The 12580-nt window shown below is 37.4% G+C and overlaps 1 long non-coding RNA gene across 4 annotated transcripts in view; it reads left to right on the forward strand.

The window, feature by feature from the left end:
* Positions 1 to 12580, forward strand: part of LOC105707670 (uncharacterized) — a 242600-nt gene that overhangs the window by 148641 nt on the left and 81379 nt on the right. For all 4 annotated transcript variants that reach the window (XR_010342637.1, XR_001105148.2, XR_001105149.2 and 1 more), the window contains exon 3: positions 7136 to 7229. This is a non-coding gene — a long non-coding RNA (uncharacterized LOC105707670). The remainder of the gene's footprint in view (positions 1 to 7135; positions 7230 to 12580) is intronic.

Here is a 12580-nt window from a genome sequence, read left to right on the forward strand (position 1 = left end):
AATTATTATCAATGACTTATAATTCACATGTATTTATTACAATTGATATTTTCCTTTTCTCATAATAAGAATGGCCCAGTATCTCTTTGTAAGAAACATAATGGACATAAACCACTATAGTTCATAATAACTCTTTAATTTCTTGATAATTTAAGCAGTGTTGGCTCCTCATATAAAATATTCTCCAAAAAGGTGGAGTACATGAGAAACAGGTTAATACTCCTAAACAAAGTGATGATTCAGTAAGAAAGTACCATATATTGTTAAATCCATCTTTTGTAGTCCTTCCGGGCTCCATGGAGTGAATGTCTTTTGGTTATTATACTGATGAAAAAGTCTGAAGCACATTGAGCAAGTAAAAATTAATATCTCCAGCCTGAAAAGACTCCCATAAGATCTATTGATTATAAATTTTTCAAAAAAACACTAGCATAAAATAAAACATAAATCCATTTCTTTTTTAGTTGTCCATCCTGGAACTATTTTTTTCTTTATCCCTTATTCACTCTAGTTCCTTATCCTGTTGCCTGCTGTTTTTATTGTTGTTTATGTGGGTTAGATAGATTGACCTAGAGTAATCAATACTTTTACACACACAGTGCCGTAACAGGAAATAATGTTTTATGATATAATTTGTAGACTAGTCATTGCCAATATGCTCCTCCCAATAGGAAAGTTGGTCTAGTTTCCCTGCAGAGTAAAAATAGCTACTAAAATGATAAGGGGTGGTGTTTAGTTGTGATCAAAATAAAAAATTTGCAGGCCTTAAGATAAAATAGTCCTTGATTATCCAGATGTAGCTTGGGGAAATAAAAGAAACAGAGACATCAAATAAAGAAGAAATATTACATTGGCTCTGTTTGAGTCAGCATATAGCAAGAGATAAGAATCTCTTTCTCCCAGGAAGTAATATAGTAAGCTACATATCTCCTAAGGAAGAATGGTCACCTGCAAACATTCTATATATAACAATTTGGAACCTATTTTAAGTCTTAAATTTCTCTTTTCTTTTTAAATTTTACTTTAAGTTCTAGGATACATGTGCAGTACCTGCAGGTTTGTTACACAGATATACATGTGCCATGATGGTTTGCTGCACCTATCAACCCGTCACCTGCGTTTTAAGCACTGCATGTATTAGGTATTTTTCCTAATGCTCTGCCTCCCCTTACCCCCCACCCCTTTTCAGTGTGATATTCCCCTCCCTGTGTCCATGTGTTCTCATTGTTCAACTCCCACTTATAAGTGAGAACATATGGTGTTTGGTTTTCTGTTCCCGTGTTAGTTTGCTGAGGATGATTGTTTCCAGCTTCATCCATGTCCATGCAAAAGACATGAATTTCTTCTTTTTTATAGCTGTGTAGTATTTCATGGTGTATATGTGCCACGTTTTCTTTATCCAGTCTATCATTGATGGGTATTTGGGTTGGTTCCAAGACCTCGCTATTGTAAATAGTGCTGTAATAAACATATGTGTGCATTTGTCTTTATAGTAGAATGACATAATCCTTTGGATAATTTTCTCTTTAATGTCACTTTGATTTACTGAGAACTTGAGCAACATCAGGGTCTGTGCTGTATGTTTTAGTTATATTTTCTCATTCAATGCTTGCTCACCCTTCAGGCTTTATTTTAATCCCATTTTGCTGATCAGAACAGTGAGAGTTGAAGAGGTGAACAAAGTTCCCTGGTTCAGCTGGAATTTAAGATCAGGCATCTACACAAACATAGCTCAAGCTCCTAACTACAGCACACGACAGGGAACTTATTTGAGTCTTTGATTACAACTTCTGCAAGAAGGAATTGAGCATATTAGAATATTTGTTACAAGTGGGAACCTACTTAGGATCTGTTAATGAACATTAAAAATTCCATATAGAGTTTTTCTTATAGTATTTATTCTGTACCATATCTAAAGGAGTTACCACTTAGGCACTTAAATCTTTGCTAAAACTGACCTCTTCTCAAATGTCAGTCCTCCAATATTAATAACATTTCATAACAGCATTCTGTCCTAGAAGTCTCCTTGAAGTTCCTTGAATTTTGTCTTCTACTTTCATAACAAAGAGCTAGGGAGAGTCAACTTTATAGTGTGCCTCTACACATGTACTATTCTGTTCTGTTCTGTTTTTTTTTTTTTAAGCTTTGAATGCTAATTGATAGGGGTCAGGAAGGAGAGTTACTGTTCATCGTCTAAAAGGGAAGGATATATTTTATGTTACAGCTAGGCACCTGTGTGGAAGTACTGCCAAAGGGGAGTTTGTAATGGATCCCAATGAGGTCAGAGTTAGAGGATTCTTCCAGTATATTCCTGATGAGGTATTCAATAACAGATTTAAGTGGTACTTAATATTTCCCCACTGCATACTGTCAGTAGACTTGAAACAAAATCGACCCGGAGTGTAGCTTTGAACTTGGTAAGCCAGGGGAGCTTAGTAGAACTTTACTGATGAGCTTGCAAAAGATAGGTTTAGTTCATAAAGATATAATTAAAAACGTGGCAGCATGAAACTTGATAAAGCCCACCTTTTAAATAATTCAGGAGATGAAACGTTACTTTTCCTTCTACCCCTTGGTGGTATGTTTCTATAGATATCAAGGCCACTTTATTTAAAACTTATTACTGTACTTGAAAAGAAAATTTATTCCTATGCTGTTGTAATTTTGTTTTGCAAAACTGTGCAGGAAGAATGTGCAGAATGCGTTACCAAGAAAGTTAAAATGTCCGAAAAGTAATTTGCTTTGGAATGTTTTGTAATAACCATTTGAAAATTCAGAAAAGTCATTTATTTGATGGGCAATGTTGGGTAAGAGCACTTCATATTTTGTTCCTTATCAGTCCAACTTCAGGGGCTGGAGGAGAGGGAGAGGTTCTGGTTTTGCTGGCCTTGCTACTCAGCTGACCTGACTTTTGGGGTTTGGCTCTGGCCTGGCCACATGGTGATTAAGGCTCAGGACACTTTATCATTGGCCCAATTAAAGCTAATCATTAGATTTCTGAGTAAACAATTGGTAAGGGGCAAAAAAGGGGGTCCCTTTCTATAGCCTTACTGATCTGATATGATATCAGCTTAATGCTGTTGGTTTTGCCCAACAGGAGGATCCCTGGACCAAGAATGCAGCCAGCATGAAAGAAAGCAGAATCTAGTGGTAGAGATGGAATCTTAGGTTTCTTGATGACTTGACAATAGCCATACCTGGAACATGTTCCTTAGAACCTTTTAGTAACATAATTAAAACAAATCTATTTGTTGACTAAGCCAGGATGGGTTTTGTTACTTGAAACAAAATTAATACTAACTCCCAAAGTGAGCCATTTCACTTTCTGTCCTTCTAGCTCTAATTTCAATATAAAATTCAATGCACTCTCCCTAGTATGGTATTAGTATGGCTCTGCCAACCACTTCTCTATTCTGCCCAGCCCCTTCTCATTTAACAAAGGCCCTTGCAGATTACACAACTCATTTAGCTGTTGCCATGAGTATCTCACTATCTGATCTTCTGTCCATGGCAGGGTCATCCTTCAATGGATCCCTGGAAAAGTTCACCTCCTTTTGAACGCCTTCTCTGTGACTCTTCTTCTTATTTTGCTTCTCTAAGTGTTTTACACTGATCATAGACATAGTTGGTACTTCATTATCTATTGTCATTCTGTAAGTCAATGTTTATTACTATTATTCATTTTATAGATAAGGTTCCACTTCCACTGAAGAGGTAAATAGGAGCTTTAGTCATATTTGGGTTTCAGCTCATCACATTTACAAGACTGTCTCCTCTTATATTAATATCATATTTGAAAGTCATGCATAAATGCCACTTGAATAAAAAGATGAGAGGTTTGCTGGTAACATATAAGTAGAAAATCCATAGTTCCAATTTCCTTACATTAGTATACTTACCTTTTCAATTCAATTGTGTAGTTCTTTTGTACATAGTTTCTGTATTCTAGTATCTTTATGACATATAAAGATATATTCTAGTATCTTTATGTAGTTCTTTTGTACATAGTTTCTGTATTCTAATATCTTTATGACGTAAGCTCTACTAGGTCCTCCCTAGTAGAGCTTAGCCACTTAGCAGGTACTCAGTGCTAATTTTCCTTTCCTCTTATTGTCCCCTATTAACATTATTTCAAGATAAAAGTTTAAGTCCTTAAAATGGCCCACAAAGCTCAGTCTTCCTCTTATTACTTTTCTGCCTTCATGTCCTACCATTCTCTCTCTCTCCATCCACTGAGCTGCTCTGACCCTCTTGTTGCAGTGGAAATGTACCAGCTGTGCTCCTGCCTCAGGGCCTTTGCACATTCTGTTGCCTCAGCCTGATGTACTCTATATGTGACTCTGTCCTCCACCTTTTCAAATCTGTGCTTTAATGTCACTTTATGTCCTACTTAAAATGTCATGTCATATCCCTGTCTACAAGCTCTCCTCATCTCCCTTATCCTGCTGTTTTTCTCTGTAACACTTTTCACTTTTTTCAGATCATATGACTTAGTTATTCATTATATTTAGTGCCCCACTACAATATAGAGAATAGGGGCTCTGTTTCCTCCCCTCCCCCACTCTCTTCATTGCTGTACTGCCATTCTTACAAAAGTGCCTGGCATATTTGAGACACTCAATAACTTTCTAACACATAAATTGTAAAATTCTAACAAAATTTAAAATTTGTTTTTTTAACATTTATATACTTACTCCACACACCTGTCAAACTAAACTGGCTCTCTCCTGATCTTCTGTGTCCTGAGTGACTGGCTCCCATACCAGCCCCCACAAAAGCTCATATCTCTTGTCTGCAGGGTCCTCCCACCCATCTTTACTTAATTGTTTCAAAACTTTGTAACCTACCACTGTCTGAAGGTACTCTCTTTCCTCTCAGTTCCCATGATATTTATGATTTGTACCACTTCTTTGAAGATATGTGTAGCCTTGTTTTTTATATAAATTTCATGTTTTATCTTTTTGCCCTCAATGTTTATGTTTCATTCTTGAAAATAAGAAAAAAAAAATTTGTACAATCAGTCCTTTATAATTATATTCTGGTCATTTAATCATTAATTAGGAAGATAATTAGTAAGTGCATGATGCAAGACAATACTGTGCTAAGATTTGGGAAATACAAGCTCCCTGCTCCCTGTCCTTAGTGAGTTTATTGACTGCTGTTGAAGAAAGTCAGAAAAACAGATAACTATAAAGTATGATAGAAGAGTAGGGAACATAAATGGAGCAAGGTGAGAAGGACTGTGCCATGACTGGAAGAATTCTTAAGGAAGGGATGCATCAATAATGTCTTCTGGGGAGAGAAATGACGTAAGAATCAAGAGTGAAGAGAATGAGAAAAGTGTAGAAGGCAGAAGAACCAACTCAAAGTTTGACCAACTCTAATTCTTTACAAAGGCAAAGAGAAGAAACAGCGTAGTTTTGTGTGTGTGTGTGAGATGACAAGCATTGGTAAATGGGAGAGTGAGAGAAGGGACAGCAAGTTAGGAAAGCAAAGAAAGTCTTCTCTGTTTACTTTCTGGCATACACACACACACGCACACACACGTGTAAATGCATATATTTTATTTCTGGGTTTTTTGGGCATTAAACTGACTTATTTCTAGAATAATCTACCAAGTGAAATTTGGAGTGGCAAAATGATTTTAGGAAAAATGAGAGCACACATCACTAACACTAAGTGTTAGACTTCAGAAATTAAAGATTTCACAAACTCTAGTATGACTATATTAATCTCCTAGTACCAAAACTGTAATTGTTTAGATTATTTGACACCAAATTCATCTTCAGCTACTTTCAAACTTTTTTTTCTTTAAATTTGGAATGTAATCTCCCATAAATACCTGGTCTATTACCCGTTGGGAAGAGCATACACTTGCTCCATGTCAGCCTCCAAGTTCAATCAGTCACCCTCAGGAATCATCTCTGATGAATCTTTCCAGCATCAGTGATTACAATGATATTCTTTCTGTTTGGGGATTTTAAATAACAGGACAATCAGGACATGTTCCTTTTCATCTTTGCCTCCCATAATTTTCTTTAGTAGAGACCTTATCAAAAATGCTTGATTTTTTTCCCCCTAATTATAACTCTTCAAAGGAGAGAAAATGAGACTTGGAGCCCAGGTTTCCTAGCAAATGCTTCTAGGACCACAGCTGCTCCATCCAGCTTTTGAAGTTCCCTCTGCTCACCTCTTGAAGCTGCAACCCTCTTAATGGCAGCATTAGCTATTTCAGCTCCATTTTTCTGACAGTCTTAGTGGAGAGAGTGAGGGAAAGCCTTTCATGTAGGACTTTGTTGCCCTGATATGATGCTTGAAAGATAAAAATAATTCTGATTTATCTAAGCCTGGCACATACTCGTACCTCTAGTGTCTTTGCTTAGTAAGCAGGAATGGCTTTCACTGGGTCTTTCTTTATTTCCTATTTATAATGGAGATTAGAACCCTATACAACCAATTTAAAAGACAATGACTCAAGGATGCACCGATTCATTACAATGCAGACATAAGATCCAAATTAAACTCCAAACACTCCAAATAAGAAACTCTCTATTTCTAGTCGGAAATGACTAGTGAATAGGAAAAAAGTTATTAAAATCATTTCTTCTCACAGCTAGAGAGGAAAAAGTAAAAGATATGATGTTACCAATTAAAATAAAAACAATGGGCAAAAAATCAATCCTGTCCTTTAGTGGAAGGTGATTTTAACATTTGTAAGTTTAGTTGTGTAAATGCAGGCAAACCATACATGAAGTCATTTTTCTCCAACACCTGACAATGCCACTGCTCTGGATACTTACTTTGCTTTCCAGAAAGGGCAGAAGAGAGTCAGAAGCAAGTTCTGCCTCTTGCTGAAAAAGAAGCTGTTGAAGTTGTTAATGGTATTTTCATTCATCAGTTTTGATGTGGATGTTGAGAACCACACGCAAGCACCTGTCTTGGCATATACTGAACACTGACTTATTTCATGGAGCTACTAAACCCATTTAACTCTTCACAAGCATTTTTTACCTTTTTGGCTCTTATATGAAAGTATATTTGAATATACTTTGATTCTGGGGGAAGAGGGAACAGAAAACCTGTGTAAATTTGAGGAGGGATAAAAACTGTTGTGTTTGTCCTTTTTGTTATGTAGGAGAAAAACAACGATAGCCCATAGATGATCTGAAGACAGAATGAATTGGAACACTTGTGCTTGGAAGAAAAGTGAAGTTTTTTGTACAGTCAAGGTAACTGGGCACATCTTTTTTATTTTTTTTATTGCATTTTAGGTTTTGGGCAAGATTATTGCATAAGTACACACATGGCAATGTGATTTGCTGCCTTCCTTCCCATCACCTATATCTGGCATTTTTCCCCATGCTATCTGTCCCCAACTCCCCACCCCCTGCTGTCCCTCCCCTATTTCCCCCTGACGGACCCCAGTGTGTGATGCTCCCCACCCTGTGTCCAATGTATTCTCATTGTTCAACACCCACCTATGAGTGAGAACATGCAGTGTTTGATTTTCTGTTTTTGTGTCAGTTTGCTGAGAATGATGGTTTCCAGGTTCATCTATGTCCCTACAAAGCACACAAACTCGTCGTTTTTGATAGCTGCATAATATTCCATGGTGTATATGTGCCACATTTTCCCTGTTCAGTCTATCATCGTTGGGCATTTGGGTTGGTTCCAGGTCTTTGCTATTGTAAACTGTGCTGCAATGAACATTCGTGTGCATGTGTACTTATAGTAGAACGATTTATAATCCTTTGGATATATACCCAGTAATGGGATTGCTGGGTCAAATGGAATTTCTATTTCTAGGTCCTTAAGGAATCGCCACACTGTCTTCCACAATGGTTGAACTAATTTACACTCCCACCAACAGTGTAAAAGTGTTCCTATTTCTCCACATCTTCTCCAGCATCTGTTGTCTCCAGATTTTTTAATGATCGTCATTCTAACTGGCGTGAGATGGTATCTCAATGTAGTTTTGATTTGCATTTCTCTAATGACCAGTGATGATGAGCATTTTTTCATGTTTGTTGGCCTCATGTACGTCTTCTTTTGTAAAGTGTCTGTTCATGTCCTTCGCCCACTTTTGAATGGGCTTGTTTTTTTCTTGTAAATCTTAGTTCTTTGTAGATTCTGGATATCAGCCCTTTGTCAGATGGGTAGACTGCAAAAATTTTTTCCCATTCTGTTGGTTGCTGATTCACTCGAATGACTGTTTCTTTTGCTGTGCAGAAACTGTGGAGTTTGATTATGTCCCATTTGTCTGTTTTGGCTTTTGTTGCCAATGCTTTTGGTGTTTTGGTCATGAAGTCCTTGCCTATGCCTATGTCCTGAATAGTTTTGCCTAGATTTTCTTCTAGAGTTTTTATGGTGTTAGGTCTTATGTTTAAGTCTTTAATCCATCTGGAGTCAATTTTAGTGTAAGGTGTCAGGAAGGGGTCGAGTTTCTGCTTTCTACACATGTCTAGCCAGTTTTCTCAACACCATTTATTAAACAGGGAATCCTTTCCCCATTGCTTGTTTTTATCAGGTTTGTCAAAGATCAGATGGTTGTAGATGTGTGGTGTTGCTTCCAAGGCCTCTGTTTTGTTCCATTGGTCTATATCTCTGTTTTGGTACCAGTACCATGCTATTTTGATTACTGTAGCCTTGTAATATAGTTTGAAGTTCAGTAGTGTGATGCCTCCTGCTTTGTTCTTTTTGCTTAGAATTGACTTGGCTATGCGGGCTCTCTTTCGGTTCCATATGAAGTTTAAAGTGGTTTTTTCCAGTTCTGTGAAGAAGGTCATTGGTAGCTTGATGGGGATAGCATTGAATCTGTAAATTACTTTGGGCAGTATGGCCATTTTTTAACAGACCTAGGTTTCTGTAAATCATTTCTGGTGCAAGTATCATTTCAAAGTATGCTTTTCAATCATATTCCGTACTTGTTCTTTGAGAGTTAATTGACATGCATATTTTCAGAGTTGTGTTATTGTTTGAATAGTGTAGCTGGAGCTTCACAGCAAGGTGTGGCGTATAGACAGAAAACAAAATGGGTTGGTTACTGGTACATGATGATCTGCTCTCTTATTGGAGTCCTTCTCTTGGTATTATTTGATAGCATATATCCTAGAAACCTTAGTATGGGACTACAGTGGGCAAGATTCCATCCTTTGGTAGATAGATTTATTTCTGAAGGTTGTGAGAAAACTCAGTGGTAATCTATTGGGATTTGATGCATAGATAATTAGGTTTAAGGAAAATATTTCATCCTGTTTCTGCAAATTGGGAATTCGGGGCTGTTTTCTAAGGCACTGAGATTCTGGAAGCTCTCCTGCTGATGGTGAATGTCTAGCTTTGCCTCATATGACAGCTGGAATTGCTCTGGCATTTCCAGTAGAATAGTTTTATCTCCCATCTTTTGATGGCCTTGTTCTACCCTGGAAAGACGTTTGGAGAACAGAGTTCTCTTACACCATCATAACTGCATACCTCTACCTGCACACCACACTAGTGGCGGCAGCAGAGAAGAGTGGAGAGCTCTGACCAGTAGAGCAATGTCTTGGGAATCTCACTGGTTGCTACAGCTTATAGCATGGTAAGAGCCTGGGCAGAGGGGCTCTGGGGAGCTTGTACCTGACAGTCCTCTAGGGGACTCAGAAACAGCTGGGAGACATTTGAAGAGAGAGTTGTCAAACATGGAAATTCCTGAGTAAACATTGCAGAGCAAAATCAATTCCCCAAATCTCTCTGTCTGAATACCACAAAAATAATAAAGTAAATAAGAAAAAAGTTGGCCAGCAAAAACTAAGAAAAAGATTTATCCCTCCTGTCATATGCTTCTAAAAGATACAACCTAGAGAAATTTTAAATAAAATTACTAAAGTTCTTAATTATATCCCCCTTCCTAAGATGTGGCACTGGAGATCAGTGAGTCATCAAAATTTTGAGAGCTCTTATTCATTTCCCACAATCTTGGGACCATCAAATTAAGGATGTTCAATTGAATCTAGAGAAAAGCAAGGAATGATTCCAGTAACAGTGGAAGACTCACCTGCTTCCAAGGAATGTTGATGGAAGCTGAAGGAATTCACTGTGCTCCTAGAATCTGTGGTGAATTAGGGCACTGAACTGAATTCTTCAGGCATTCCTTCCATTAAATATGTAACAACCACAACAGGGTGGAGAGTAACCTGATAGGAAGACATTAAACCATCTCTTGGATCCCAGGGACAGTCAGAATTTGTGCTGTGGGCTGACCACTGATCTTGTGAATAAAGTTTTATTAGAACACAGCTATTCCTATTTGTTTATGTATCATATATGGCTACTTTTATGCTAAAACACCAGAGTTGAGTAGTTGCAATAGAGACCACAGTGGCACAAAAAAGTTCACACATGTACTATGTATATCTTTATGGAAAAAGTTTGCCTATTCTTGTCATAGAAGAAAGTGGGGAGTTTAGGTTTGCCAACAAAGAAAACCACACTCAGATAAGATGAATAGTGGAAAAGACATTTTACTAATTGCTTTACAGAATATGCAGAAAGGCTAAATAGAGATATCTACATTAAGTTAAGAATAAGAAGGAGAAAAATGGTATGGTGTTTGTGCCAGCAAGTCTCTCTCTCACACACACACACACACACACGCACATACATAACATGAGTGCACACAAAGGAAAGAATCACAAAACCAGTTTGGGATAAAACATAACTTAAGGAAAAATAGAAATAGTGCTTTATACCATGAAAATTACTAATTAGAGTATCACTTAAGGAAACATTTCAAAGACAAGATGATAAACCAACATAAATTGATGAACATAAATATAGAGCTAAGTAAATAATTGTATATTTACAAAGCAATACACAACAAAGCAACCCTCATCTTTATCTGACGACTAAACAAATTAGAAAGAACTGGAAACAAAAGAGATAGGGCTAAAAAGTCAAATCGTGGAAGTGGACAAAAGCCTTGAGCATAAGAATAAATTCAGAAAAAAGGGAAAGGATTTAAAAACTAATGAAAAGCAGGAAATAGACAATATGTCCTAACATTGAGACTTGCTTTTCCACAGTAGATACCATAAAGCAGGGTAGATCCATTTTCTTGAATAAAAAGAAGAAATAATATTCAAATGGAATGAATATACCATGTTCCAAGAAAATTTAACACAGAGCAAAAGGGGTCTTTTTAAAGTTGTTAGGCTTTTAGAATAAAGAAGCCTATGAGTATTCATGAAGAAAAGCAAGCCATTTATAATGGGGGAAACAAAATCAGGCTGGTGTTCACCATGACGACTGTCAATGGCAGAAGGTAATGAGACAGTAACTAATAGGTGCTGATGGAGATTCAGTGTAACTCAAGAATATAATAGTTGTTCTTCACATATGAAGGCAACAGATAAACAGGCAAATTCAGAGAAGAATTTACAGACTAAAAGATCCACAAAGCCTTCTGGGACCTTACTGCCCCAGTGCAAACTCAAACAAAACTTCCTGGAGTTCATTCAAAGGAGGAGTGAAGGAGCCCTAGGAAAAAGATGAATGCAGCATTAAATGTCAGAAGAGAGCATGGTGGTATCTGCAGTGCACTGAGGAACAAGGTAACACAGGCATATTTTATACACAGGTTTTCTTACTAGTTGAAAGCACACATTCTCAAACATGCCATAATGTATGAAATGGACTGCAAGGAGCTTAGAAAATAGCCAATGAATTAGTATGCCTAGAGAAACTAAAGATCAGGCACAAAGCAAATTAGTGTAAAATGCTTTCAGCCAAGTGTCAGGTGGAATAACGGTGATGAATGCTCACTCTTGGACTTTCTAACTCTTTGGGTGCCATACTGACAGCTTTGTCTCCCACAATTTTAGCTTCTGTTCTCTGTGTGGAGCCCCAAAGCCAATACTGTAACTTTGAGGGTTCTGTTTCAATAATGGCATTTTGAGCTCACTGTGAAAGAGGAAACCAAAAGGATTAGACATTGAACTTTTAAAAAGTCTCAAATTTTTTTTCTGAATGGGGCATTTCCAGGATTCTTTGGGTCTAGTAAAGATTAGAAAGTTCTACAACCATGCCACATACGAATGATAGGTTGCAATGCTTAAGCAGGAGACTCATTGATGACCTTGGTTTGAAACAAGCTTTTGGAGCCAGAAACTACTGGCAGTCCTTAATGTTCCTGCACAAACTGTGTCTGTTCAAGTACTTCTGATATTATAGAGGAAGCTTAGCATGCAACAAGAAGGCAACTAGTATTACACATTGATAATGTTTGCAGTTCTCAGCTCAGTATATATAGAAATAAGTTTAATTAGAACTTACATGATAATCTTCCAGGTCTAATTATTTTAAAACATTTACAAATTTGATTATTTTATTGTTTTTGAGACAGAGTCTTGCTTTGTCACCCAGGCTGGAGTGCAGTGGCATGGTCTTTGTTCACAGCAGCCTCCACCTCCCAGGTTCAAATGATTCTCCTGTCTCAGCCTCCCGAGTACCTGGAATTAGAGGCACCACCACCACACCCAGCTAATTTCTGTATTTTAAGTAAAGACAGGGTTTCACCACATTGGCCAGGCTGGTCTTGAACTCC

Source organism: Aotus nancymaae, unplaced genomic scaffold (genome assembly GCF_030222135.1).
Source record: "Aotus nancymaae isolate 86718 unplaced genomic scaffold, 86718_ANA_hifiasm-v0.15.2.pri h1tg000014l, whole genome shotgun sequence".
Classification (NCBI taxonomy): domain Eukaryota; kingdom Metazoa; phylum Chordata; class Mammalia; order Primates; family Aotidae; genus Aotus; species Aotus nancymaae.